The sequence below is a fragment of the Anolis carolinensis genome, chromosome 2 (genome assembly GCF_035594765.1).
Source record: "Anolis carolinensis isolate JA03-04 chromosome 2, rAnoCar3.1.pri, whole genome shotgun sequence".
NCBI lineage: Eukaryota > Metazoa > Chordata > Lepidosauria > Squamata > Dactyloidae > Anolis > Anolis carolinensis.
In genome coordinates this window covers 106,327,814-106,354,338 of record NC_085842.1, presented here as the reverse complement: position 1 = coordinate 106,354,338, position 26,525 = coordinate 106,327,814, and the positions used below count along the sequence as shown (strand labels likewise).

The following is a 26,525-nucleotide window of genomic DNA, read 5'->3' as shown; positions in this document are numbered from 1 at the left end:
ACAAGTCTGTTTTCCAAAGTCTTTTCATCATTATTTCACAGTATAGTTGGGTTCAAACCTCTGTGATCACAGGTCAATGGGCTACATATTTCCCCTCCGAGCCTGCAATAGGTTCTGCCTCACTCAATGGCAATTCTGTGTAATATGATTCAAATCATGAAATATCCTGTTAACATGGCAAAAAGCATGTTTGTGAGGTAATCTAGACAGACAGAGAGACAGACAGACAGATACAGATAGATAGATAGATAGATAGATAGATAGATAGATAGATAGATAGATAGATAGATTTTTTTTCGTATCAGGAGCAACTTGAGTCACTTCTGGAATGAGAGAATTGGCCATCTGCAAGGATGTTGCCCAGGGGATGCCCGGATGTTTTGATGTTTTTACCATCCTTGTGGGAGGCTTCTCTCATGTCCCGCATGGAGCTGGAGCTGATAGAAGGAGCTCATCTGCACTCTCCCCGGGTGGGATTCGAACCTGGAAGCTTTCAGGTCAGCAACCCAACCTTCAAGTCACTTAGTCCACTACACCATCGGGGGGCTCCGATAGATAGATAGATAGATAGATAGATAGATAGATAGATAGATAGATAGATAGATAGATAGATAGATAGATAGATGATAGAGGGTCTTTTCGTACACTTGAAGTGATTTCAGCTAAGACCAAGGATAAGGAGGTCCATGCTCGGCAAGCTTCTGCTAAAACAGATCACCCAGGACAGAGAACAAGCACTCTGGGTTGAAGACAAACTGAAGAGCTTCATTAGAGTTTGGCCAAAAGGTATGCAAGTACCATCCAATGCTCGAAATATACAAGTATAACTCTATAGACAAACAGAAGGCATTTTATACACTGTTAACAGCTATTCAGACTTCTTGTACCTCCTCCTGATTGGCTGAGAAACCATGCCGGCAAGGATCCATGCAGGGATTGGCCAGAGGTTTCCCTGGTGTCACTGACAGGAGGAAGAGAGCCTCGTAGCAGGAAGAGAAACTGCTGACTATTGGTGGGTTTAAAGGTCCGGTTTATTGCAGAGATGCCACATTGGAGGGTGTGAAACTGGGGGAAATGATTACTTGGGTATTCAGATGATTTCCTGATTGACTTAAGTGTCCAGTTCCATGGAGACAAAGGTGCAAGACTCAGGAAACAAAAGGTAAAAATCTTGGATAACCAGAGGCTTGCCTACCCATTCAGAAGGTTAATGTATTTATATCTGTTTTAGTCTTATTTTCTGTGAAAATGGTAATCTTTCAGTCTTAGTCAAACAGGTAAATATCCTGAGCTCATCTTGGTTACAAAGAGATTATCTGTCATATATAGATAGATAGATAGATAGATAGATAGATAGATAGATAGATAGATAGATAGATAGATAGATAGATAGATAGATATACACACACACATACACACACACACACACAAAGATGTGATATTAACTGGCTTGGGACATCACTGGAGGGACCTTTCTTTAATTCTGTAGCAATCTCAGTTCCCGGGAGCTTATGTAAATAGGGGGCACGGAGGAAACAGATGTCTTCAGGATACATTTGTTACAAGTTTATACATTTAGAAATTGATACAGTATACAAGAAATACCATTTTCATAAGAAAAATAATTTTATACCTTTATTAAAGGGTTTAGCTTTGATATAGTTTGGGGTGCAGTTGCTACTGGGTCCTCCTGGAGCTCCAGCAGCTTTGACATTGCAAAACTTTGAAAGAGCAGAAAAATGTTTTTTTAAAAAAGAAAAAACATAACTCTTGCTTGAAGTCTCATTGAAGTTCATAAACCTTTGATAGGGGGTGCTGTCGCTCGACAAAACATTGAGATATCATCACCACCCCGAACCACCACCACCAGAAACATTTGATACACAGTATAAGCTTGATCACCTTACTTTAATATGCCTTTTTAAAATGGTTTTTGCCTGATAAAAGAAGCCAATGGAGCGTCAAACCTTGCTAGCTGTATTATGTGCATTTTGGTTAGACTTCTTTCTCTTTTTTTGTGAATTTTGGCTTTTGTTGTATTTGTCTGTGTATGTATCTGCTGCTGAGATAAGAAACTTCCTCTCTCCTATGAGGATTGTCTTTTTTGATCTGGGGAATGGTGGCATCAGGGACACTGCTCTGGATTTACTTCCCACATGGCAAGGAGAACCCATAGCTGTGTACACCAATGCGAATCCCAATAGTTCACAGCAGATTGGCTGATATCTGGATCCAGGGTAATAAAACTGCTCCACGTCTCTTACATGTGTTACCAGTAAAGTTGTGGCCAGTACAATTCCAGTTATGGGTGATATGCTGCCTGATCTTTCTCATTTCCTGCCCCAACCTCTCACACCTACCCTTGTCACTAGTCCAGCAACTCTGTGATAAAGCCTAAATAGTAATTTAAATTCATAATTTTCACAAAGAAGCAAGGCTTTTTATTATTACCCACTAGACAGGCTGTCCAATGCAATTCTTTGGTGCAGGAAAAGTGAAGGCTAATTATTGAGGTTAAGAGAAGACAGAAACGAAATAGTGAAAGAAATGAAACAGCTAGAATTCTACAGAAATGGTAGTATACAATTTTAGTTGGAAACAAGCACTTATGGAAGGCGTGAACATCAGCCATTTATCAACCTATTACAATTCATCAACTGTATTTTATTTTGATGGTTAAGATCAAGTTAATGCCACTCTTACTGACTGAAGAGATATGGTGTGCAGAAACCATGGTTATGATTCAAGCATGGCTCAGTGCTTTTAATCTGAGGTTCATGTCACTGGTTCTCAAACTGGATTAAAATAGGACTGAAGGGGGCTTTATTTTCAATGGGACAAGATTCCAATTTTCCTTGTTCCATATTATTTAACTTGAGAACAATGAACTTGGCTATCATTAGGATCAGTAGAAATAAATTCGTAATATACACTGGAATTTATCTGGTCACTTACAAATCTGTAACCTGAATAATTAAACATCAATTATTGATAATCTGAGGTTGGTGAGTAAGTCTTATTGTTACTATTGTCTTTTGTAAATTCCAATCTTATTTCTTTTTTATTATTTTATGGTTTCATAATTGATTTGTTTATATATTTCAGAACTATAATTTGAAAATTATCTGAGTAGGTTTTTATCCTAAAGGCCACTCATAAATATTTGAAATTTTTGTAAGAATGTATCATAAATGTATTATTTGGTACATAATGTACTGTATATAGTGTTTGTATTTGTAACGTAGTTGTCTTGTGTGGTCTGAAAGTATAGAAAACCATATACAGTAGAGTCTCACTTATCCAACATAAACGGGCTGGCAGAATGTTGGATAAGTGAATATGTTGGATAATAAAGAGAGATTAAGAAAAAGCCTGTTAAACATCAAAATAGGTTATGATTTTACAAATTAAGCACCAAAACATCATGTTAGACAACAAATTTGACAGAAAAAGTAGTTCATTACACATTAATGCTATGTAGTAATTACTGTATTTACGAATTTAGCACCAAAATATCATGATATATTGAAAACCTTGACTACAAAAATGCGCTGGATAATCCAGAACGTTGGATAAGTCAGTGTTGGATAAGTGAGACTCTACTGTATAAAATAAATAGCAAACATTTGAAATTAACCAATAAATAACCAAATAGACGTAAGGAAATAAAGCTCATTTGCATTTAGAAATGCATCCTACTAGTCACTTTTTCCAATTATGTAGCCTTCACTGTCTATAAAGGTAACTACAATAATAATAATAATAATAATAATAATAATAATAATAATAATAACTTTAGTCTTGTACCCCACCTCCATCTCCTTGAAGGGACTTGGGGAGGCTTACATAATAAACCAGTCCATAAATTTAAAACACAATATAATAACATAGTTATAAAACAACATAACACAACAATTATTAAAACCAAGACATCAATTGCTATGTACAGAGGGTGATTAGTACAAAACTCTGAGTAGAGTCCATGAGTAAAATCGAGACGGGCGGGGGAGGACAAAGAACTGTTACAACACTATAACCTATAAAATGGGGGGGCAATATTAAAGTGCAGCACCATTTAAAAACAAGATACATGGCTGGTGGCCTCTTCACTCAAAAGTGCACCGGAATAATGTATGATCTGAAATATTTTGTGAAAGGACCTTTTTGTTTAGGACATTCAACTGGAATGCTCATCTTTGTTGACTCTCTTTTCTTTCTCCAGAATCATCCCCAAAATCAAGTTGCTGGTCGTTTTTCCTTGATGTATTACATTTAATTCATTTTATCATAGAATAATCAGCAGAAGGGCTATATTAGGACATCAACTGAGTATCCTGTCCAGCTATGACACTGTAAGTGCAGCCCATAATTAAAATATAATTCTCTATGAGAGGAAATTCCAGATAGAAGCTTTCCATTTATTTCCACAGTCATCATCCATTATGCTCACTGGATTTTAATCTTCCACAAGCATCCTTTGCTATAATGCAGAGAAAGTGAAATTCCACTTATATATTAGCATTTCATCCTAAAACATTCACTTCCATTAGTCTGAATAATCTGTTGCAAGAATTTTTAGGTTTAAGTTCCTTTACTATTTGATAGTCTTGCATCCTCCTGCATTAACAGCATCCCCGGACACCATTAAGCCAATGCTATCTGTAAAATATATGAGATTTCATTTTATGAGCATGAGAAAAGAAACAAAAGCCTACACCAAGCTATAAAACTGGAGGTTTATCTTCTGGACTAAAATCTATTCTTGGCTACATCGGTACACAATCCATGATAAAGCTTTTGAAGTCAGAGAATCTGCTGGGTCAAATCTGGAGTAATAAAGTATAAAATATAATCAGGCTGACTGCATTAGAAATGAGATCTATTGAGCAACATTCCTTTGAGGACTGACAGTATAGCCAGACCTTTAGAAAGGGATTTCATTCATCAGTACAGTTGTGTGCCATTTAACTAATTAGACAGCATAAAGATGCAGAAGAGAGGGTAGGGAGTTTTAAAGCAACTGGAAAAATCGCACAAATTATTGTGGCAATGTTTTGTGAGCTCCCATTATAAACAAGCAAGCACCTGCTTAAAAGACCCTCAAAGGTAAAGCATTCTAAACCTCTTTTTAACTTGCAAAGTTTCTGTATTGTTCCGATTCTCCTAGAATTTCTTTATGTGTACCTTTTCAAGGCTTCAATCTGACAAGAGTTGGAAAAAAAATATTAGAGCTGGATGTTTCTCCTTGCTAGGTCTGTGGGATTTGGTGCTGCTGTCAAATGGGGAAGTGCACATCATGAACATTTTCAGCATGAATGAAATGCCGCCCTTTGGGGTGATTTCTTTCCATGCTCCACTAGACAACAGTGCCTCAATAGAAGTGGTAGACATCAAGGAGAAGAAAAACTCTGACCTTGATGCTCAAGAAACAGTAATGTGTGGGTAGATGACATTGCGATCAGGCATCATATCCTAGTGTGAATGCCATCACTTAACACTATATTTCTATGCATTTGGATCCATTTTCAACTATATGTTTCCATGAAAGGAATTCTTGCAGCAGGGAGGCCCTGCTTGGGTTGACGCCTCACCCGTTATCTGGGCCTGAGAGCCATGAAAAAACCGGGAAGGTTTTTTTTTCCAGTGGCTCCATGTATTTCCTAGACACGGCAGGTCCACCTCTTCCTCCTGACAGTGGTGCTGTGTGCAGTGGCACCAAATAAAGCCTTTTCCAACTTGGGAGGAGGCATAGTGAGAGTTCCCCAGGAAAGACTGTGGAAGAGGGGGGCAATTGGGCCATGATGCCAGCCAATTCTCCCCAAAGGTCACTTCGCCTCTGTTTCCCAAGAGGGCCTTGGCCATCAACAGCAGGGCCTCCTCTACCAGGGAGGACTGTGAAACAGAGAGTAGGATCCTCTGGCTGGGCCGGGGGGGCTGGGAGCCATAGGAAGACCACCGGGGGCCACCTTTGTCCACAGCATTGGCTATCTTAGGGGGGCCTCGCCTCTGCCTCCATCTCTATTTCCAAAAGACAGGGTTTCTTGGTGTAACAAATTTACTAACAACTGCCACCAACCTAAGAACGACTAAGGTTCTTTCAGGCAGGGGGAATCTTTTTATCCCACCACTGCCACCAATTTGCTAAGATGCAACCACCAAAGACTCAGAGAGGAGACCTTTTAAATTTATTTTTTCTTCTTATTATTCACTTTAGATGGTAACGCAACTTGGTTTATAATATATGCGACAGAGGCTTAGATGTTGAAGGAACAATAACAAGTTTATTCAGGCACAGAGCTTAGTGGTTACAATGTTGTTTCTCACTTAGAGGCACTTTTATTAACAGTTACAATACTAGAATGAGGTGAGTTAAACTCCCTAAAGTGTCATCTCTTTTACTTAAAGTAGTTAGAACTTCTTCCTCTGCTACTTTTAAACCACAGTCACCCTGTGATATATGATCACAGATTCTCTATTCCTTACCAGGACACAGACTACATTAAATAAGTCACCAAATTTATTTTAAACCGACTCAAAAATGAACAATTGAGTCTCCTTGATCCCCTCAACCTAGGATCAATCTTCCCTGTGCCTCATCAAAGCACAGACTGAATCCCTTTTTTAAACTCTGCACTTCTTCAACAAAAAGGCAGTTGGCTCCGCCTACTTCTCCATGGCAACCAGCCTCTGAGTGCTGAGATGCAATAACTGTAATACTTACCCTTTTAAAACACAAACACACAATTAAACGTAACATCTGTAAACCAAAAATTCATACTTCTTTACACTTGGTATACCCAGGGATATCCCTTAGGGCCAGTGGAGAATTGTTAATATCATCTAACATCTGAGACACTTTACAACTGAAGAGTGCTAGAGAGAGGTCCTTTTCAGGAGTGGCTCCCTCCCTCCGGAATGCCCAGTCAGATGATATTAGTTCTGTCTCCTCTCTCCTAACATTTAGAAAGTGCCTTTAAAACTTCCTGTTCAAAAAAGCCTTTGGGGGATCATAATTCAAGGGTACTAAATGGCTAGGAAGGTCTATGGGTTTGTTTTATACTATTGGGTTAGTAAAATTTATTTATTGAACTTTATTAGAGATTACAGCACATCTAATATTTATGGTTTTTATTGTAGTTTTTATTAAAGTATCCAAGTAAATATATAGTAAAAGTGTGGGAACAATAACATGATAGGAAAGATGGATAAAAAAAAGAGTAAAGAAATAAAGGAAAGGGGGAAACCGGGAAAAAGGGAAGGACAACAAAAAGAGAGAAGAAAAGAGAAAAGAAGAAAAAAGACAAAAAAAAATAGAAAAAATAATTAAATAATTTAAAAAAATGACTTCCTTTTAATCCTTAGCAGTTTGGTTCTTCTTTCTTTCCTCTAACAATACTCATTGTCCTTCTGGCCCTAGTTCTTCTTTAGTTGATAATAATCTATTAATTCTTCATTCTTCTAAAATAATTCTCTACCGATTTCCAGTTGGTTTGCCTTTTAGGGTTTCCCGAGTTCTTTTTCAATAAAAAAAAGTCAATTGGTCCATGTCTTTTACTTCCCTTACTTTATTTCTCCAATGGTCCAACTTTGGTGTTTTTTGTGATTTCCAGGTTTTTGCATAGACGATCCTAGTGGCAGTCATCAAATATTTAATCAAAATGTCCTCATTCTTTGTCAAAATCAGATCCTTGTCTAGTAAATCTAAAAGTTAATATTCTGGATTTTTTGGAAAAGATCTTTGAAATATATTTTGAAACTCTTCATGAATCTTCATCCAGTAACTAGAAGTTTTCTTACAAGTTCACCACATATAGAAGAAACTTCCATCATGTTCGTGGCTTTTCCAACAGTTTTTTCCAGCATTCTTATACATCTTAGTTAGTTTTACCAGTGTCATATACCATCGATGAAACATCTTGAGCCAGTTTTCTTTGAGGTCCATCACATAGGTATATTTTAGCTTTTTATTCCAGATTAGTTCCCATTTGTTTAGATTAATTGGGTTTTTTATATTTTCTGCCCATTTAATCATACATTTTTTCACTCCTTCCTTCTCTGTCTCCCAATCCAATAGTTTATGATATATTTTTGTAATTAATTTCTTTTGTGTTTGGAGAATTTTATCCCAAAAAGGTTCATTTGTGTTAAATCCTATCTTTTTATCTAAATTATAGTGGTCTCTAATTTGTAGATAATGGAGCCATGATATGTAACTGAAATTTTGTTTCAGTTTTTGGCATGGTTGTAGATCTGTTGTATTCCGTATTAAAATGTCTTTATATATTGGCCATCTAGTCCAACCCAGGAGTCTCCATTGATTTGCTTCCAAGGTCGATACCCACATCGGAGTTTTATTGTAAAAGTATCTTTTATACTTGTCCCAAACTTTCAATAGAGAGGATCTTACAAAATGATTTCCGAAACCTTTTTCTTTCTTCACCCTGTCGTACCAGGTGTACGCATGCCAGCCCACCCTGAGGTCATGTCCTTCTAAAATTAAAATCTTTTCCTTTTCCAAAGTCATCAAGTCTTTTACCCAGATTGGGGCACAGGCCTCATAATAAATTTTCAGGTCGGGGAATCCAAATCCTCCTCTATTTTTTTTATCAGTCAAAATCAAGTAATTTCTTCTAGGTTTTTTTCCTTTCCAGACAAATTTTAACAAACCTTTAGTCCGTTCTTTAATTTTTTTAACATTACATATAATGGGTAAGTTTTGGAACAAAAACAATAATTTAGGTAGAATGTTCATCTTTACTAAAGATATTCTTCCCAATAATGAGAGATTTAGATGCCTCCATTTAATCAAGTCCACTTTGACTTCTTTCTAAAGTTTCTCATAGCTATTTGTTAGTAATTGCGAATTCTTTGCCGTAACCCAGATTCCTAGATATTTGATTTTTGAGGTTATTTGTATTCCAGTCTTTTCATTTAATTCTTCTTGCTTTTTTCTTTCTATATTTTTGGTAAGAATCATCATTGTCTTCCTATTTAGTTTAAAACCTGCCACTTTCCCAAATTCCTCTACTTTTTATAGCAATTATATATGTTTTCACTTGGATCTTCTATAATTCCAATTACGTCGTCTGCAAACACCCATATTTTATATTCTTGTTTCCCAATCTTTGTACCTTTAATTTTACTATCTTCCCTTATGCTTTTCATCAAAATTTCTAGGGCTATTATAAATATTAATGGGGATAAAGGGCATCCCTGATGGGTGCCCTTTTCAATCGTGATTTCATCTGATTTCTGGCCATTGATGATAATTCTTGTGGACTGATTTTGCGTAAATTGCATTAATTTGTGTGTGTGTGTGTGTGTGTGTATATATATATATATATATATATATATATATATATATATATTGATTTTATATAAAATAGAAAATAGAAAACAGAAATTAATTAGAATGTATCCCCGCTAATTATGTCCTTGTATGAGTGGTGTAATTTGATCAACTTATTTATTAATAATTAAATAAATCCCTCTTATACTTGCAAAGTTTCCTGTCTTTCCAGCCTCTTTTGCTTGGATCTCTTTCCCATTGGTATTCTTAACTGACTCCTTCCAGGGATGGTTTTTCCGTTTGCTCCCTCCTATACTTTAAATCCACTGTATTTGTCTTGCTTCTTGTCCCGTCACGCCTTCTCTTGTATTGTCCTGTCCGTTCATCAGGCTCCTCTGGCCCTCGTTGTTCCTCACCGTCCCGACGATCATCCTGGCCCTCTTCTTCCCGTCTATCTCCTCTTCTTTCCTGAAGCATAAGTCTCCGATTCAGTCGCCCTCCTCTTTCCCCTCAATAGAATGGATCCTCCTTCCTGAAATCACCACTTCTCCCCTTCTCTCTTTGATCGATTTTCCTTGGTTTGGGCTATTCCTCCCATCCTGCAATTTACCTTCAACAAAGATGTTGTCCTGGGTGTTTCCCTCATTTCCTCTTATAAGTCGACTTCCACCCTTACTCTGCCCTTGGATCCTCTCTCAGGGCGCCAAGTCACTTCCTCCGGGCAGTGATTTGCCTTCAACAAAGATGTCCTCTCTGCCGTTTTTCCCCACTTCCTCTTTAGAGCAACTTCCGCCCTTCCTCTACCATTGGATCCTCTCTCAGGGCGCTATGTCACTTCCTCCGTGGGTTGGATTTGGGGGATGTTTATGAAGATAGTTTACAAAGACTCCTTATGTAGACTAAACAATATGTCACCAAGGTCATCCAACCATTTTAGAAGGTAATTGATTTTTAATTTTCTTGAGTTTCTCATCCCTCGGTCTCCCTTTAATAGTATTTGGAGTCCCAATTCAAAAGGGGAAAAATTTCAGCTGTATGTAAGTAGATTGAAATTTCTGTTAATTGTAGAGACTATAGATAGTTGTTGATTGAATTCGTTGCTTAATCAAGGGCAGATCACACCCTCCCACTTCAGATTAAATTTCTTACAGAAACTTCCATTCCCTCCAGCCAGTCACTGTACTGGTTTCTTCTTTGTTGTCTTTTCTTTTGAAATGGGGTAAGGCTGGCAGTTACTGCAGGCTTGCGCTTGCTTCCCACGAGGTGGTCCACTTGTTCACGGGTCTCCAGACCCACTCAATCTCCCTCCCTTGGGGGGATCTTTGGGGTATTCAGAGGGTCCCTGTTGAACTTTGCGACACCCCAGGTCTCGATCCATCTGGGATGGGGAGCTACAGGCTCAACTGACCTCTCTATGTGGTTCCTTCCCGGAGCAAGCTCTTAGGAAGGTGATCCTGCTGCCATGTCCCCACCAAAAGTCCTAATATTTATGGTTTTAACTTGGTTTTAACTTGCATATTGTATGTTTTATTGGCTACTAGCTTGGGGGCCCGGCGGTGCCCGGGTTATTTGAGAATGAAATTGTTTGCCTTTGTTCCAAGTTTAGTCTCGATCCAGTGTCAGTTGTCTTCAATTGGTATGGGTGAACTACAACTCCCATATGTAAGTCCATGGTCCATCCCCCTTCAAATAGCGCCAGGATGTAAAGTAGGTCATGGGGACGCAATGTGTCAAGTTTGATCTTGATCAGTCATTGGTGTGGGTTGCAGTGGTCTGAGGAAGTGAGTGAAGGTACTGTAAATCCCATCTTCCCTGGTCAGTTGTTTCCTCAAACGGCAGGAGGACTTAAAGCTGGCCACATTGCACTTGTGTGTCAAGTTTGGTACAGTTTCATCATTCATGGGCATCACAGTGGTCTGTGGGAGGTGAATTGGATGAAGGTACTGGAAATCCCATCATCCTTGGTGCATTCTCCTGCAAACCACACCAGGACATAAATTGTGTCACATTGCACCTGTGTGTCAAGTATGGTACTGTTTCATCTTTCATGGGTATCACAGTGGTCCATGGGAGGTGAATTGGGTGAGGGTACTGCAAATCCCATCATCCATGGCCCACCCTGCGCCAAATAGGACCAGGGCGTAAAGGGGGGCCACATTGCACCTGTGTGTCAAGTATGGTACAGTTTCATCATTCATGGGAATCACAGTGGCCTGTGGGAGGTGAATTGGATGAAGGTACTGCAAATCCCATCGTCCTTGGTCCATCCTCCCCCAAACTGCTGCAACATATAAAGTGTGTCATTTGGGATATATATACCAGATTTGGTTCAGTTCTGTCATATGTAGCAGTTGCTGTGGTCTCAAGAAGCGAGTGAAGGTACTGCATGTCCCATCTGTGTGCCAAGTTTGGTCCAGTTCCATCACTGGTGGGCATCGCAGTGGTCTGTGGGAATCGTAGCGATTGAAAGTACTACATATCCCATCACCCATGGCCCATCATCCTGCAAACGGCACCAGGACATAAAGCGCATCATGGGGTAGGCTCTCTGGAATTGTGGGAGTTGGAGTCCAAAACACCTGCCCAAGTTGGCCCATGCCTGGTTTAAAGGCTTCCATACAATCCTAGAGTTAGAAGGGGGCCCCAAAGGCCATCTAGTCGAACCCCTTTCTGCCATGGAGGAAGACACCATCCAAGCCTTCCCGACAGATGGCCATCCAGTCATAAATACGATTGGGAGATAGAGAGAGTCCTAGATTTGAAAGGGGTCTCTGAAGGTCATCCAGTCCAGCCCCTTCTGCTGTAAAGGAAGACACCATCCAAGCACTCCTGACAGATGGCCATCCAGTCATACATACGATTGGGAGATAGATAGAGTCCTAGATTTGAAAGGGGTCTTTGAAGGTCATCCAGTCCAGCCCCTTCTGCCACAAAGGAAGAGACCATTCAAGCCCTCCCGACAGAAGGTCATTCCAACCATACATACCATTGAGACATTTATTTATTTATGTATTTATTTAATTCTGATATTTCTCCCCCGCCTTTCTGCAATGGACCCAAAGTGGCTTGCAAGGTCATTAAGGCACGTGCTAACATCCACCATATAAATAAAACATAAAAGTAATGTCAAGCAATAGTAGTATAAATAAGAAATAGCAGGGTTCAGTGGGGGCAGGTGAACTACAACTCCCATATGCAAGTCCATCATCCATGGTCCATCCCACTCCAAACAGGGCCCGGATGTATAGTAGGCCATGGGGACTGTATGTGTCAGGCCTGTTAGAGTGAGTAGGCCAAAGCCTGCTCTGTGGTAGTTTTTTGCCTCAGTAAAAACTGGGGGGGGGGGGGGGGGAAGTAAACGATCCTTAAAAGGAAAGAATAAAAAGATAGTCATTATTTTCTCTTTAGTCTGCTGTGAATAGTATTTACGTACTGCCGCCTTACCTTGTTGAAGGAGAGTGCTGTATCCAAAAGACACAGGCAAAAGCTGCTCTGTTTGGAACCATGGGGAACAGTGAAGATGGCTGCCTCTTTTGCGGCCTAGCACAATGGAGCCAGGCTGCAAGGCCTGAAACATGTTAGCAAAATGATCAAAGGAGGCTTGGATTGGGGCTTTGGGGGCTAGAAGTGTTCATAAGCATATCGTTAAAAAGATAATAACAATGTTCTCTGCTGTCTTTTGAGGCAAGTAGGGCCTTACAAAGAAGTTGAAAGCTGAGGCAAGATGGCGTCTTCCTTTTCGGCCTAGCAGCGAGGGGCCAGCCTGGAAGGCCTTAAACATGTCAGCAGAGGGGCCAAAGGGGGCCATCCGTTGTCAGTGGGTTCATGGGGTGATGTGTGTCAAGTTTGGTCCAGGTCCGGCCTTTCTGGTGGTGGCAGTGGTGTTTTGGATTACCAAAGTGTAGGCCAAGGCTGTTAACTCTCCCAAAGCTAGCATCGTTCTGAGGAGAGAAGTAGGCCGAACGAAGCCAGTTGGTAGTAGTTTTTCCCTCAGCGATCCCAGTGGCCTGTGAAAGTGGCGGCCAATCAGAGCTGGTCCATATTCCGGCTGGCCAATTAGAAAGCTGATCCATATTCTGCGAGGCCAATCAAAACGCGAGCACATATTCCGCCAGGCCAATCAAAACGCTGATACATACTCCGATTTCACTTTTATTATATACTAGCTGTGCCCGGCCACGCGTTGCTGTGGCGAAGTATGGTGGTCTGGGAAATAAAGTATTGAGGAATTGGTGGTAGTTAAGGTCAAGGGTAAAGGTTTTCCCCAGACATTAAGTCCAGTCGTGTCTTACTCTGGAGGTTGGGGCTCATCTCCATTTCTAAGCCGAAGAGCCAGCGTTGTCCGTAGACTCCTCCAAGGTCATGTGGGATGACTACATGGAGCGGCGTTACCTTCCCGCCGAAGCAGTACCTATTGATGCACTCACATTTGCATGTTTTCGAACTTCTGGGTTGGCAGAAGCTGGAGCTAACAGTGGGGGCTCTCTCCGCTCCCCCAATTCAAACCTGTGGCCTTTCGGTCCAGAAGTTCAGCAGCTCAGCGCTTTAACACGCTGCGCCATCAGGGGATATTATTTCCTAAAGGTTGTGAATATACAATATTTCTGATTGGTTTTTTTGTTTGTTGGAGGCAAGTATGAATGCTGCAATTAGGAAAAATGATTAGGATGTAATGGCCTTGCAGCTTTAAAGCCTGGCTGTTTCCTCCCTGAGTGAATTTTTTGTTGGGAGGTGTTAGCTGGCCCTGATTGTTTCCTGTCTGGAATTCCCTTGTTTTCAGAGTGGTGTTGTTTGCGATATTTTATGTGCTTCTACTGTCTGTGGCCCTGAGAAAACAGAGGATTTTCCAGACTTTGATGATGGGAATACTTTGTTGGGAGGTGTTAGCTGGCCCTGATTGTTTCCTGTGTGGAATTCCCCTGTTTATTTACTGTCCTGGTTTTAGAGATTATATTGTTCTGCATTATTCTATCCCAGTAATTATTTCATATTAAAGAAGAATCTCACTTATCCAACATTCGCTTATACAATGTTCTGGATTATCCAACGCAGTCTGCCTTTTCATAATCAATGTTTTTGTAGTCAGTGTTTTAAATTCATTGTGATATTTTAGTGGTAAATTTGTAAATACAGTACAGTAGAGTCTCACTTATCCAACATAAATGGGCCAGCAGAATGTTGGATAAGCGAATATGATGGATAATGAGGAATTAAGGATAACCCTATTAAACATCAAATTAAGTTATGATTTTACAAATTAAGCACCAAAACATCATGTTAGACAACAAATTTGTCAGAAAAAGTAGTTCAGTACACAGTAATGCTATATAGTAATTACTGTATTTATGAATTTAGCACCAAAATATCACGATATATTGAAAGCATTGACTACAAAAATGCGTTGGATAATCCAGAACGTTGGATAAGTGAGACTCTACTGTAAATACTACATAGCATTACTGCGCATGGAACTACTTTTTCTGTCAAATTTGTTGTATAATATGATGTTTTGGTGCTTAATTTGTATAACGATTACCTAATTTGATGTTTAATTGGCTTTTCCTGAATACCTTCTTATTATCCAACATATTCACTTATCCTGCCAGCCTGTTTACGTTGGATAAGTGAGACTCTACTGTATATTTCTAATCTTATATTATCTGCTCAGAACTGGATTATCTGAGGCCCCTTCTTCACAGCTGTATAAAATGCACACTGAAGTGGATTATATGGTAGTGCGGAGTCAAGATAATCCAGTGCAAAGCAGATAATATAAGATTATAAATGGGTTATATAGCTGTGTGGAAGGGCCTTGAGTCTACACTGCCATATAATCCAGTGCAAATTAGATAATCTGTGGAAGAAGTCTAAGTGAGGCCTAAATCTGCCTGTCCCCTAACTGAAACCTGGCTGTCCCTTGTGGGCAGAGATTAGCCCTCTAAACTGGCAGCAATTGGATAAAAAAAATTATTGCTCTCCCTCTAATTAGGACTTTATTTTTCTTTTCTTTTTGTTGTATCAACCTTGAGGCGTGGATGATGGGTTGTGTTGTCAAATTTTGAGGTTGGGGGGCCTGTACTTTTGTTGTTTTGTGAATTGCCGTGATGCCATCACTCTTTTATATATATAGATATAGATAAGATGCCTTTGACCCTTGAGTGGGGAAAGGTGGTATATACATTTCTTAATTAATTAATTAATTCATTCATTCATGGTGGGAAACTAAGGGCCCTTCTACACTGTCATATAATCCAAAATATCAAGGCAGATAATCCACTGTATCTGATTTAAACTGGATTATCTGAGTCTACACTGCCAGATAATCCACTTCAAAGCAGATAAACTGGACTTTATAAAGCTGTGTAGAAGGGGCTAAAAGACAGAAGTGTAACATTTCTGCAGACAGGGGTCCAAGACTGCATCAGCAAGTGTAACAGTTTTAATATTGGACTGTGACTCTAGTCACAAAGAGCAAGATTCAGATCTCAGCTCCGTCATGGAAACCCAGTGGGTGGCCTTGGGCCAGTCATACTGTCTCAGCTTCAGAGGAAGGCAAAGGCAACCCCCCTCTGAACAAAATTTGCACACACAAAAAGAAAAAAAACTCTGAAGTAGGTTCACCTTAGGACAGCCAAAAATTGAAGATTATGAACAACAACAAAAACAAGGCCTATCCTCCTCTTCCCGCTCAACACCCCTTACAAAGGAAATCCCCCAATTCAAGTTACTATTGTTATTATCTGAGGGACTGCATTCTATTAAACCCCTTTTGTAAAACTGAAAGGTATGCTTCCAAGCTTATCTTATTTATTTGAATCAAACAGATTCTTCTCAAAATGCAAAATCTCTGTGAGAGCTGCATTGAATTCTAAATGATAGTTTGTAGGAAATTTAATAAAAGACACAGATTTTTTGAAAAGAACAAACACGCACATAAGCAGCATGGTCTGTTGTAGGCAATAGTGCATTACAAAGACTGTCAAAGACAATAAATATACAAAACCTGAAGAATGCATATTTTTCATATATTAATGCACTTCAGGGTTGTTTGTCAAGGCTTTAGGAAAAGTGAGATCAAAAAACAGGGGAACCGTTAAGCCTTTTTTATGGTAATACTAATAAATCTTCCATACATAAGATTAAGCTGCACTCTTTTCTATTTCCCAATAAATCCTGCCCCATCATTTTAGTTTAGTTCAAATCAAATTGAAGGAGGAAATGAGCTACTTAGATCAAGAATAAATAAAGAACCCCTCCCTTTCTGGGGCCAACCTTTTATCCTTAATTTATGCTACTTTTTATTTTGTCTCAGTATGAAAAATAAGGTCCATTTATCCAGTTTTTGTAGTGCTTCCTTTTTTTCTTTTTAAAAACATTTCCACTCACCTGTGCCACCATTTATCTATCATTTCCATTTTCATTTTAAATTCAGCTTATCCTTCCATCAGTTATTTATTTAGGCCCTTCAGTAAATTGATTTCTCTCCTTATGTTTACAGTGACCCAGATAAACAGATTAATAAGTATGAACTTCATTTCTTCATTTGTCTTATTTTCATCTTTTCTGTTGTTGTTTAGTTTACAAAATTCCACTTATAGAGTCAAGAAACCTAAATGAGGGCTTTATGTTGAGAATGAATGGGAGAGTTTGGCCCATTAAGCTCTGATGCTGCATATCTCAATAAAGCTTTATTAACTGATATTGCTGATTTGGTATAATGACAATATGAGGTTACTGTGAAAGAGATTCCTTTTCTCAAATGTAAATAGTAGAAGTAGACTTGAAAGGATGTTTATTGAAATGCTTGCCTAATCCATACAAACCAGTTCACCATTCTTTCCAACATTCCATCACATTCTGCGTTCCTAAAAACTTGATTCATTAAAACATGTCACTGATTTCTGTGTTAATCGGGAATTCTAGAAAGGTAAGACACAGCTCAGGAAAAATCTAGTGACTTAATGATTTAATAAACTAATTAACTAACGGTTTCCAAGCCAGAACCAGAAATTGAAATGATCAGGAACAGGTCAAGCATCCCTTATCTGGAATTCCAAAATCCAAAAGACTCCAAAATCCAAAATTATCCACATGGATGGCTGGAAAAGTAATCTTTTCTTTCTGATAGTTCATGTAAAGGAGGGGGAGGAGGAGGAGGAGGAGGAGGAGGAGGAGGAGGAGGAGGAGGAGGAGGAGGAGGAGGAGGAGGGGGAGGAGGAGGAGGAGGAGGAGGACAACGACGACAACAACAACAACAACAACAACAACAACAACAACAACTTTATTCTTATAACCCGCCTCCATCTCCCCGAAGGGACTTGGCACAGCTTACATAGGGACCAAGCCCAGAAAACAATGAATTCAAAATACAAGGATTAAAATATAGTCAGACCAACATAATTAAAACCATTAAGCAGTTTAAGGAATAAAACATATTAAAATACATCTAAAAACATCAAAGACTGAAGGTGGGACTATTGAGAATTGTAAGGGGAGGGCAGGGCTTGTGCAAAACACCGGACAATAAGACCAGGAGTGGGAATAAAGTGCTGGAATAATGATGGATTCTGTTTCATGGACAAATTTTTTAATATATTGTACGAAATTACCTTCAGGCCATGTCTTTAAAATGTATGTAACCAAAATGAATTGTGTGTTGAGACTTATATTCCATCACAGAGATATCTCATTATGCACATATATGCAAATACAGGTATACCAAAATTTTCAAAAATCCAAAATCCCAAACACTTCAGGTCCCAAGCATTTCAGATACAGGATACTCACTGTACTGTTGTAACTCAGTGCCATTTCAAACTGTCTAATGGAAACTGACATTTTCTTCCCAATGTGCCAGAGACCACAATGGCATGTTCCAATTGTTTACAACAGTTTTGTTCATAGAAACAGATTTGCAATCGATGGCTTGCACACCACCAGTTTATGAACCATGACTTTAAGCAGCACTCTCGACATGATCTTAAAGAAAGTTCTACTTGCTAAATAGATTTGAGAAATAATACAAGGAGAATAAATATGTCAACACCTTATCTGCAAAATTTTATTCTTTATTTTAAAAGAAAACACTTCATAATCCATTAAACTTCATATTATAATGGAGAGGGACCCAACCCCCTCCCCCCTATTTTTTCCTTTTTTTCTCTGGGTCTTCACATCTCCACTTCTGCTACATTAGGTTTCACTATTAATATCATCCAATGTCTTCTTGGATTTTCATTTGCAGAGTAAAGCAGTATGTAATTATCATATTGACAATGTCCCATTCCTGTCCACTTTAGCTTGTTTATCAAACTGATTTTTTTTCAAATAAATTGTCCAAAAATCCAAAAGAAAATGCGTAGGAGGTATTAACTACTGTCACGGTACTAACACTTGTGCTGTTAATAAACATGTGGAATCTCGGTGTAAAAGGAATGGGCATCCAAGATTATTAAACATGATTGAAAATCCACTTGTACATTTTCTATTTTCTGTAAAAAAAATTGAGCTGTGTCTTTAATATATGATAAAGACCAAGTATCAAAGGGTTAAGAAGGTCAAATGTTTAACAAGAGGCTCCAAACTGGAACCAGAACCTGAAACAAAAGGCCTTCCAGTGGGAACAAATTCTGATTCGTGAAACTTAGGTAAGATGTAAAAGAAAACAGAGGTATATACTGAAAGGGTTATTTAAAAAATCAACAATGGTGGAATGCATATATCCCAATGATAATGCTTCCTGTACTGTGATTTTAATGTTTTTATTTTTATTTTGTTCACATTACATATGCATTTCAATTCTTCTTTTACAGTTTCTAGCTTCCCCAGATTTAGGTATCTAAGGGTGCTTCCAGACAGCCCCTTTAAAGCAGGAGTTTCCGTACTTTACAGTGGGATGTCCAGATGATGCTGCACAAAAAAAAACAAATTCATTCACCACAAAACAAGAAAACCCTGGTTTGTCGGGAATTAATTTGTTAATAGGTTTATTCTGCGCCTTCTTGGAAGGCGCAAACCAAAGCCACTACTTCCACTGTCTGGAATGCTCTCTCAAAAGTTCTGGACTTTTGAGGGGGCAGTTCAGACAGTAGTCCCACATTCTTCCAAATTAAATTAGCTCGGAAAATGGCAAAGACACCAAGCCCCTCCCCAAACCCCCCAAACCCTTTTTGAAACTAAAATAACTTACCCAGCCTCCATTAAAGTGGTGCTGGAGCTCTCCTGCCACATAGGAATGATGTGAAAAGGAGAAACTGGGGAGGAAAATTGCTCCTGCCCCTCTTCTCTTGGCGTGTCATTCCTATGTGCCAGGAAAGCTCCAGCACCACTTTAATGGATTCTGGATAAGTTATTTTAGTTTTAAAGGGGGTTTGGAGGTTCTCTGGGGGTTCTCCTGGAAGGATCCGGGAGCACATCTGTTCACCTGCCTCAGAAAGCACGAACTTTCGGAGGTGTGTGTGGATTAGGAATGTTCAACAAATGCAAATGTTCCTGGTTTAAAAGGCTGTCTGGATGCATCCTAAGATTCCATATTCCTTTTATATGAAATGGGCAGCTTCAGATTTTTCTGATACCTACATTTAGTATCATGCCTAAGCCCAGAAGCACATATAGGTCCCGCCCTCCATCCCAACTGCCGCTATCCTGTCTACAGAAGGAAAGTAGAAAAGGCCATATCTGCTGTCCTAATCCCTTCTCCCACTGCCATCTCATTGCCCTTTTGTATCATGTCTTAATAAGATTGTAAGCCTATGGACATGGAACTGTTTCATTGTTCTTTTACTTAAAGTGCAATATACAATGATGACAGCATATAAATAAATGATGACAATGATGAAAATGGTAATAGAGTATATCTGCAACTGAAGTCCTTTCAGCTTGATTCCAGTTGTGTCATAGTGCTCTTCATACTCATCTTTTTCTTTTCCCAAATAGTGAGTGGAGTGCCATTCAATTTCCCATCTTCTAACACTATCTCTTTTTTTCCTTTTGGATTGTCTCATCATAGGGTTTCAAGGTAACAGACATTCAAACTTGGTTTCCATTATTTTTTTATACTCAGTACTAAAAAGAATCACTGCCATTTTCTCTGAAAGATCTTCCTCCTGTGTCATTACCTGCTACTACTGCAGCCTACTACTTTCTCCTCACAATAGTAAGGTGTTTGGTACATTTAACAAAAGCTTGCTTGACTTGGGTGACCCTATCTGTACCATTGCTCCCAACAGCTTCTTGCCCCATGTTGCTGCTGCTCAGTCGTTTAGTTGTCTCCGACTCTTTGTGACCTCATGGACCAGTCCACGGCGGAGCTCTCTGTTGGCCGTCACCGCCCGCCCCCAATTCCTTTAAGGTCAAGCCAGTCATTTCAAGGATACCGTCCATCCATCTTGCCCTTGATCGGCCTCCCTTCCTTTTTCCTTTCATTTTCCCCAGCATCGTGACCTTTTCCAAGCTTTCCTATCTCCTCATGATGTGGCCAAAATACTTCAGCTTTGCCTCTAATATCCTTCCCTCCAGCGAGCATTATTTCCTGGAGTATGGAATGGTTGGATCTTCTTGCGGTCCAAGGCACTCTCAGGATTTTCCTCCAGCACCAGAGTTCAAAAGCGTCTATCTTCCTTTGCTCAGCCTTCCTTATGGTCCAGCTCTCGCATCCATAGGCTACTATGGGGAATACCATTGCTTTGACTATGCGGACCTTCGTTACCAGTGTGATGTCTCTGCTCTTCACTATTTTGTCAAGGTTGGCCATTGCTCTCCTCCCTCCCAAGAAGTAAACGTCTTCTGATTTCCTGGCTGCAGTCTGCATCTGCAGTGATCTTCACGCCTAGAAATATAAAGTCTGTCACTGCCTCCACATTTTCGCCCTCTATTTGCCAGTTATCAATAGGTGTAGTTCCCATGATCTTGGTTTTCTTGACATTTAACTGCAACCCAGCTTTTGCACTTTCTTCTTTCACCTTGGTGATAAGGCTCCTCAGCTCTTCCTCACTTTCTGCCATCAGAGTGGTATCATTTGCATACCTAAGGTTGTTAATGTTTCTTCCTGCAATTTTAACTCCGGCCTTGGATTCCTCAAGCCCCACATGTCGCATGATGTGTTCTGCATACAAGTTGAATAGGGAGGGTCAAAGTATGCAGTCCTGCCGCACTCCTTTCCCAATCTTGAACCAGTCTGTTGTTCCATGATCTGTTCTTACTGTGGCTACTTGGTCTTTATACAGATTTCTCAGGAGACAGACAAGGTGACTAGGTATCCCCATACCAACAAGAACATGCCATGGTTTATTATGATCCACACAGTCGAAGGCTTTAAAATAGTCAATAAAGCAGAAGTAGATGTTTTTCTGAAACTCCCTGACTTCCTCCATTATCCAGCGGATATTGGCAATTTGGTCTCTCGTTCCTTTGCCTTTTCTGAACCCAGCTTGGACATCTGGCAACTCTCGCTCCATGTATTGCTGGAGACTTCCTTGCAGGATCTTGAGCATTACCTTACTGGCATGGGAAATAAGTGCCACTGTACGGAAGTTTGAGTATTCTTTAGCGTTTCCTTTTTTTGGTATGGGGATATAAATTGATTTTTTCCAATCTGATGGCCAATCTTGTGTTTTCAATATTTGCTGGCATATGGCATGCATCACCTTGACAGCTTCACCTTCCAAGATTTTAAACAGCTCAGCTGGGATCCCATCATCTCCTGCTGCATTGTTGTTAGCAATGCTTCTTAAGGCCCATTCAACCTCACTCCTCAGGATGTCTGGTTTTAATTCACTCACCACACCGTCAAAGCTATCCTCTATATTATTATCCTTCCTGTACAGATCTTCTGTATATTCTCGCCACCTTTTCTTGATCTCTTCAGCTTCTGTTAGGTCCCTGCCATCTTTGTTTTGATCATGCCCATTTTTGCCTGAAATTTGCCTCCGATGTTTCTGATTTTCTGGAAGAGGTCTCTTGTCCTTCCTATTCTGTTGTCTTCTTTCACTTCCATGCATTGCTTGTTCAAAAATAGTTCCTTGTCTCTCCTGGCTAACCTCTGGAATTGTGCATTTAATTGGGCGTATCTCCCCCTATCTCTGTTTCCTTTCGCCTTCCTTCTTTCTTGGACTACTTCCAGTGTCTCAACAAACAACCATCTTGCTTTCTTGGTTTTCTTTTTCTTTGGGACGTACTTTGTTGCTGCCTCCTGAACAATGTTGTGGACTTCTGTCCATAGTTCTTCTGGGACTCTATTAAATCTAGCCCCTGAAATCTATTCTTCACCTCCACTGCATATTCACTGGGAATATTTGTGAGATCATATCTAATTGGTCTGTGTATTTTCCCCATTCTCTTTAGTCTGATTCTAAATTTTGTAATAAGAAGTTCGTGATCTGAACTACAGTCAGCTCCAGGTCTTGTTTTCACCTACCGGATGGATATCCGCCACCTTTGGCTGCAAAGGATGTAGTCAATCTGATTTCGGTGTTGACCATCTGGTGAAGTCCATGTGTAAAGCTGTCTTTTAGGTAGTTGGAAGAGAGTGTTTGTTATGCACATTGAGTTTTCCTGGCAAAATTCTATCAGCCTACGTCCTGCTTCATTTTGTTGTCCCAGACCATGCTTACCTGTGATCCCAGTTATCATTTGACTGCCCACCTTACCATTCCAATCTCCTATAATGAGAATAATGTCTCTTTTTGGTGTATTATTAGATCCTCATAGAACTTATCTAATTCTGCCTCTTCAGCAGCTGTGGTTGGGATCACTGTGATGTTAAATGGCTTGCCTTGAACTCGAGATCATTCTATCATTTTTTGGGTTGTATCCAATCACTGCTTTCGCAACTTTATTATTAACTATGAAGGCTACTCCATTTCTTCGGTGTTCCTCTTGTCTGCAGTAGTAGATCTGGTGGTCATCTTTTGTGAAGTGGCCCATTCCAGTCCATTTCAGTTCACTGACTCCCAGAATGTCTATTTTTAATCTTGACATCCCACCAATAACCACATCCAGTTTGCCCTGGCTCATAGATCTTACAGTCCAGGTTCCTATAGTGTGGTGATCTCTAGAACATCGGATTTGTCCTTCACCTCCAGCACCGTCGACCGTTAGCCTTCCTTCCGGCTTTGAGCTAACTGCGTCATCATATCTGGCGCTCCTTGGACTAGTCCTCTGCTCCTTCCCAGTAGCATTTTGACCATCATCCGACCTGGGGGTCCTATCTTCCGATGGTATACCGACATTTCTCTGGTTGTACTGATCCATGTAGTTTTAATGGCAAGAATACTGGGGTGGGTTGCCATTACCTTCCCCAGGGATCGTGCTTGGTCTGACCTCTCTGCCATGACCTTCCCGTCTTGGGTGGCCCTGCACAGTATAGCTCATGGTTTCATCAAGGCACTCAAGCCCCAGTACCACGGCAAGGTAACAATCCATCACACGGGGATAGGAGCATGTAATCTAACCCACATAGAAAGGTAGTGTCACAGGTATAGTACTTGCAGAAAATAGAGTCCCGCATTGAATTTGTTGGTCCTTATGTAAAAACAAATAAAATGTATTACACCTTTAGGAGAAAAAAAACCTGTAAAGTTAGACTGGTATACAATCAATTTCTCAAGCAACATTGAACTGAAGAAACATGGAAATCGTTCACACAAGAATACCTTAACAAACTTGTATAAATAAATAGAATATCTGAACACATTTTATTTGACTATTTTGGAGATACTGCTTTGGGACCACTGAACCTCTTAAAGTGAAATTTATTAACTCCAACCATGTTCAGTTCCAAATATTTGTGTAGTTCTTTCACACTCTCCCTACAAATACAGCTGAAGCAAAGCGGTCACTCGGCACTCTAGTTCATAATGAAAAATTGTCTGAGGACAGCTTTCTGTAATCAAGTTGAACAATGCATCAAGAGCACCTCACAGATTTGTAAACCATGACCATTGTATCTAAACTTGCAAAGCAATGTTAGATATAATATTGAAACATTTGCTAATTTTAAAATCCCAGAAATCTCTTTTAAAGTTGTTGACATCTAGGCATAGATTGGTTTTGAGCAATGACTAGGATTCTATTGATGACATCATACATTAGGGTTATATATGTGTTGTGTATGCTTTGTTTTGGATGTAGTGCCAGGAAGTATTGATTAACTCTCCACGAAACATCCAACTTCACCCCCGCCCCTCATTCAACTGCCAAGCTTTGGAAAGTGCTGCTCTGGTCATGTACTGCCAGAGAGAAGGGAGTGGGAAATACATGAGCTTCTCCCCACTCCAGGACCTCCCGTACAGTGACTTTATTGTACTCCACACAGCTGCTTATGTTCCCTTTACCCTCTCTCCCCCATCCATTCAGCAAATGGCTTCAGCATCAGAATACTCCCACCTCATTGCTTGACAGGTACTGGGAGCATAGGTGGGGGGGGGGGGTGGCATGTGTACGAGCATTATACTCCATGCGCTCTGATCTGGGATATTAATATATTAATACCACTACTAAAGTAGTTTAATAATGTACCTTTACTTAGAATGCACATTTGTTTTCATTTGGGTTTGTAAACAGTGTTATTTTTAATAACCCTATTAGCTATCTTGTTGTGATTAATATTTTTTCATTTATTTTCAATCTTCCCCAACTTCTATTAAACCTTAAAACTTTTTTACAGAAAGAAGCAGCATTAGGACTGAAGAAAGATTTAAGGAGACTGAGCCTTTTCTGTGTTCAAGAGTCCTGGTTTCAGAAGCCCTGGGCAGCTTTCAGGAGCCCTGACTAGAGAACTCAGCTACTTTAAACAAACATGAAGGACTGCACACTAAAATAAAATATAATAAAGTAAGGCCAGTGGTTCTCTACAATCTGACTCACTGGGGGGTTTCTGCTCTTTCTGCTCAATTTGACCATATGAGAAAATCTGTAGGATGAGATAATAAACGTTGAGACCCAGGGAATATGGCCTGTAGTCAGCTACCAATTCTCTGTTGCTAAAATGTTTCCCAATTTCAACCCAGTGTGCCAAAGACAAAAGTTTTCATCTCTTCAATAGCATTGCTGTTGTTTTATCATTTGAAGTCATAGAGAAACCATCAGCTTAGTTCTGCAGTGATTGAAAGAAACAGAGAATGTTTTTCAGTCCGTGTTTCCAAGAATACAGACCCAAAGGACAGCTGCTGGTAACTATTATGAATAAAATCAACTTGTCCCTGCCTCCCGCCCTCCCCACACCCTTGTTTTTAAAAGAGTACGAGCACTTATTTGTTCAGAGATTTGTGCAACTCACCCTCTGGCACATGAACTGAAATTGTATGACTGAAAGTCACTAGGGTGTAATTCAGGCAGTTTTAAATGGGCTGACTTTGGAGATGAGTTTGGAGGACCAATATCCAAAGCTCATTAAATAAATGTACCAGAAGATATGATACATTTCCCACAGCCATCACTCATCAGACACACTCTACATGAGTATGGTAGCCTCCCACTAGAGTTGTGAAGGTCAACAAAAGATGACCTTCAAGAAAACAGATGAAGCAAATATCTGAACACAGGCCTGCACAAGGAATGTCTCTCTTCCTCTGTCTCCAAGCTACCTGAAAGTGGAAGGCAAATTCTGTTTTTTGTTGTTACAAAGGCTTTTTAAGAGCAGCTATGGCAAAGAGAGACCAAAAGAGCTCAGGGCACATCAACATTCTATCTTGAAACTGAATTGAATGGTACCTGTTTTACCCAGACTTTACCCATGGCTTTCCCTAAAGTACTGCAGGAACTCTGGGCTCACAGTAGTGCTAAGAATTTTTAACTAGAGATCCAAAGCCCTGTAGGAACAAAGGGTCAGCTCTACAGATTTATGGAGGTGATGTTGAAAAAGAAAGGTTTTGAAAAACGTTTCTTCATCAATAAAAGATTTGTCTTCAAAATGTGTGAAATATCAACAGACAGCAAGACTCCCCCAAACTACAGCACAAAAATATATTTAGAAATACATTTGTTGTAGAATTATAACATACATTATTACATATAATCTAAAACAAAATATTTGAGATTAATAAAATATTTGAAATATGTTATAAAACCTATATGAAAAATGGAAGAAAAACCTAGGGATAAAAATTTATTCCTATGAGTGCTTTCTAGCTGATTCCAATCAGAGCTGTAGCCAAGGGATACAGAATGGGGGATGACTGGCTCGACAGCAGTACGTGTGAAAAAGACCTTGGAGTCCTCGTGGACAACAAGTTAAGCA

The 26,525-nt window shown here is 39.7% G+C and overlaps 1 long non-coding RNA gene across 1 annotated transcript; it reads left to right on the top strand.

Moving 5' to 3' along the window:
- Window positions 1–747: 747 nt before the first annotated feature.
- LOC134296167 (uncharacterized) lies at window positions 748–25,240 on the top strand. The gene is made up of 3 exons (XR_010002748.1): window positions 748–1,162; window positions 4,223–4,352; window positions 24,954–25,240. It is a non-coding gene; the product is annotated as an uncharacterized LOC134296167 (long non-coding RNA).
- The last annotated feature ends 1,285 nt before the right edge of the window (window positions 25,241–26,525 follow it).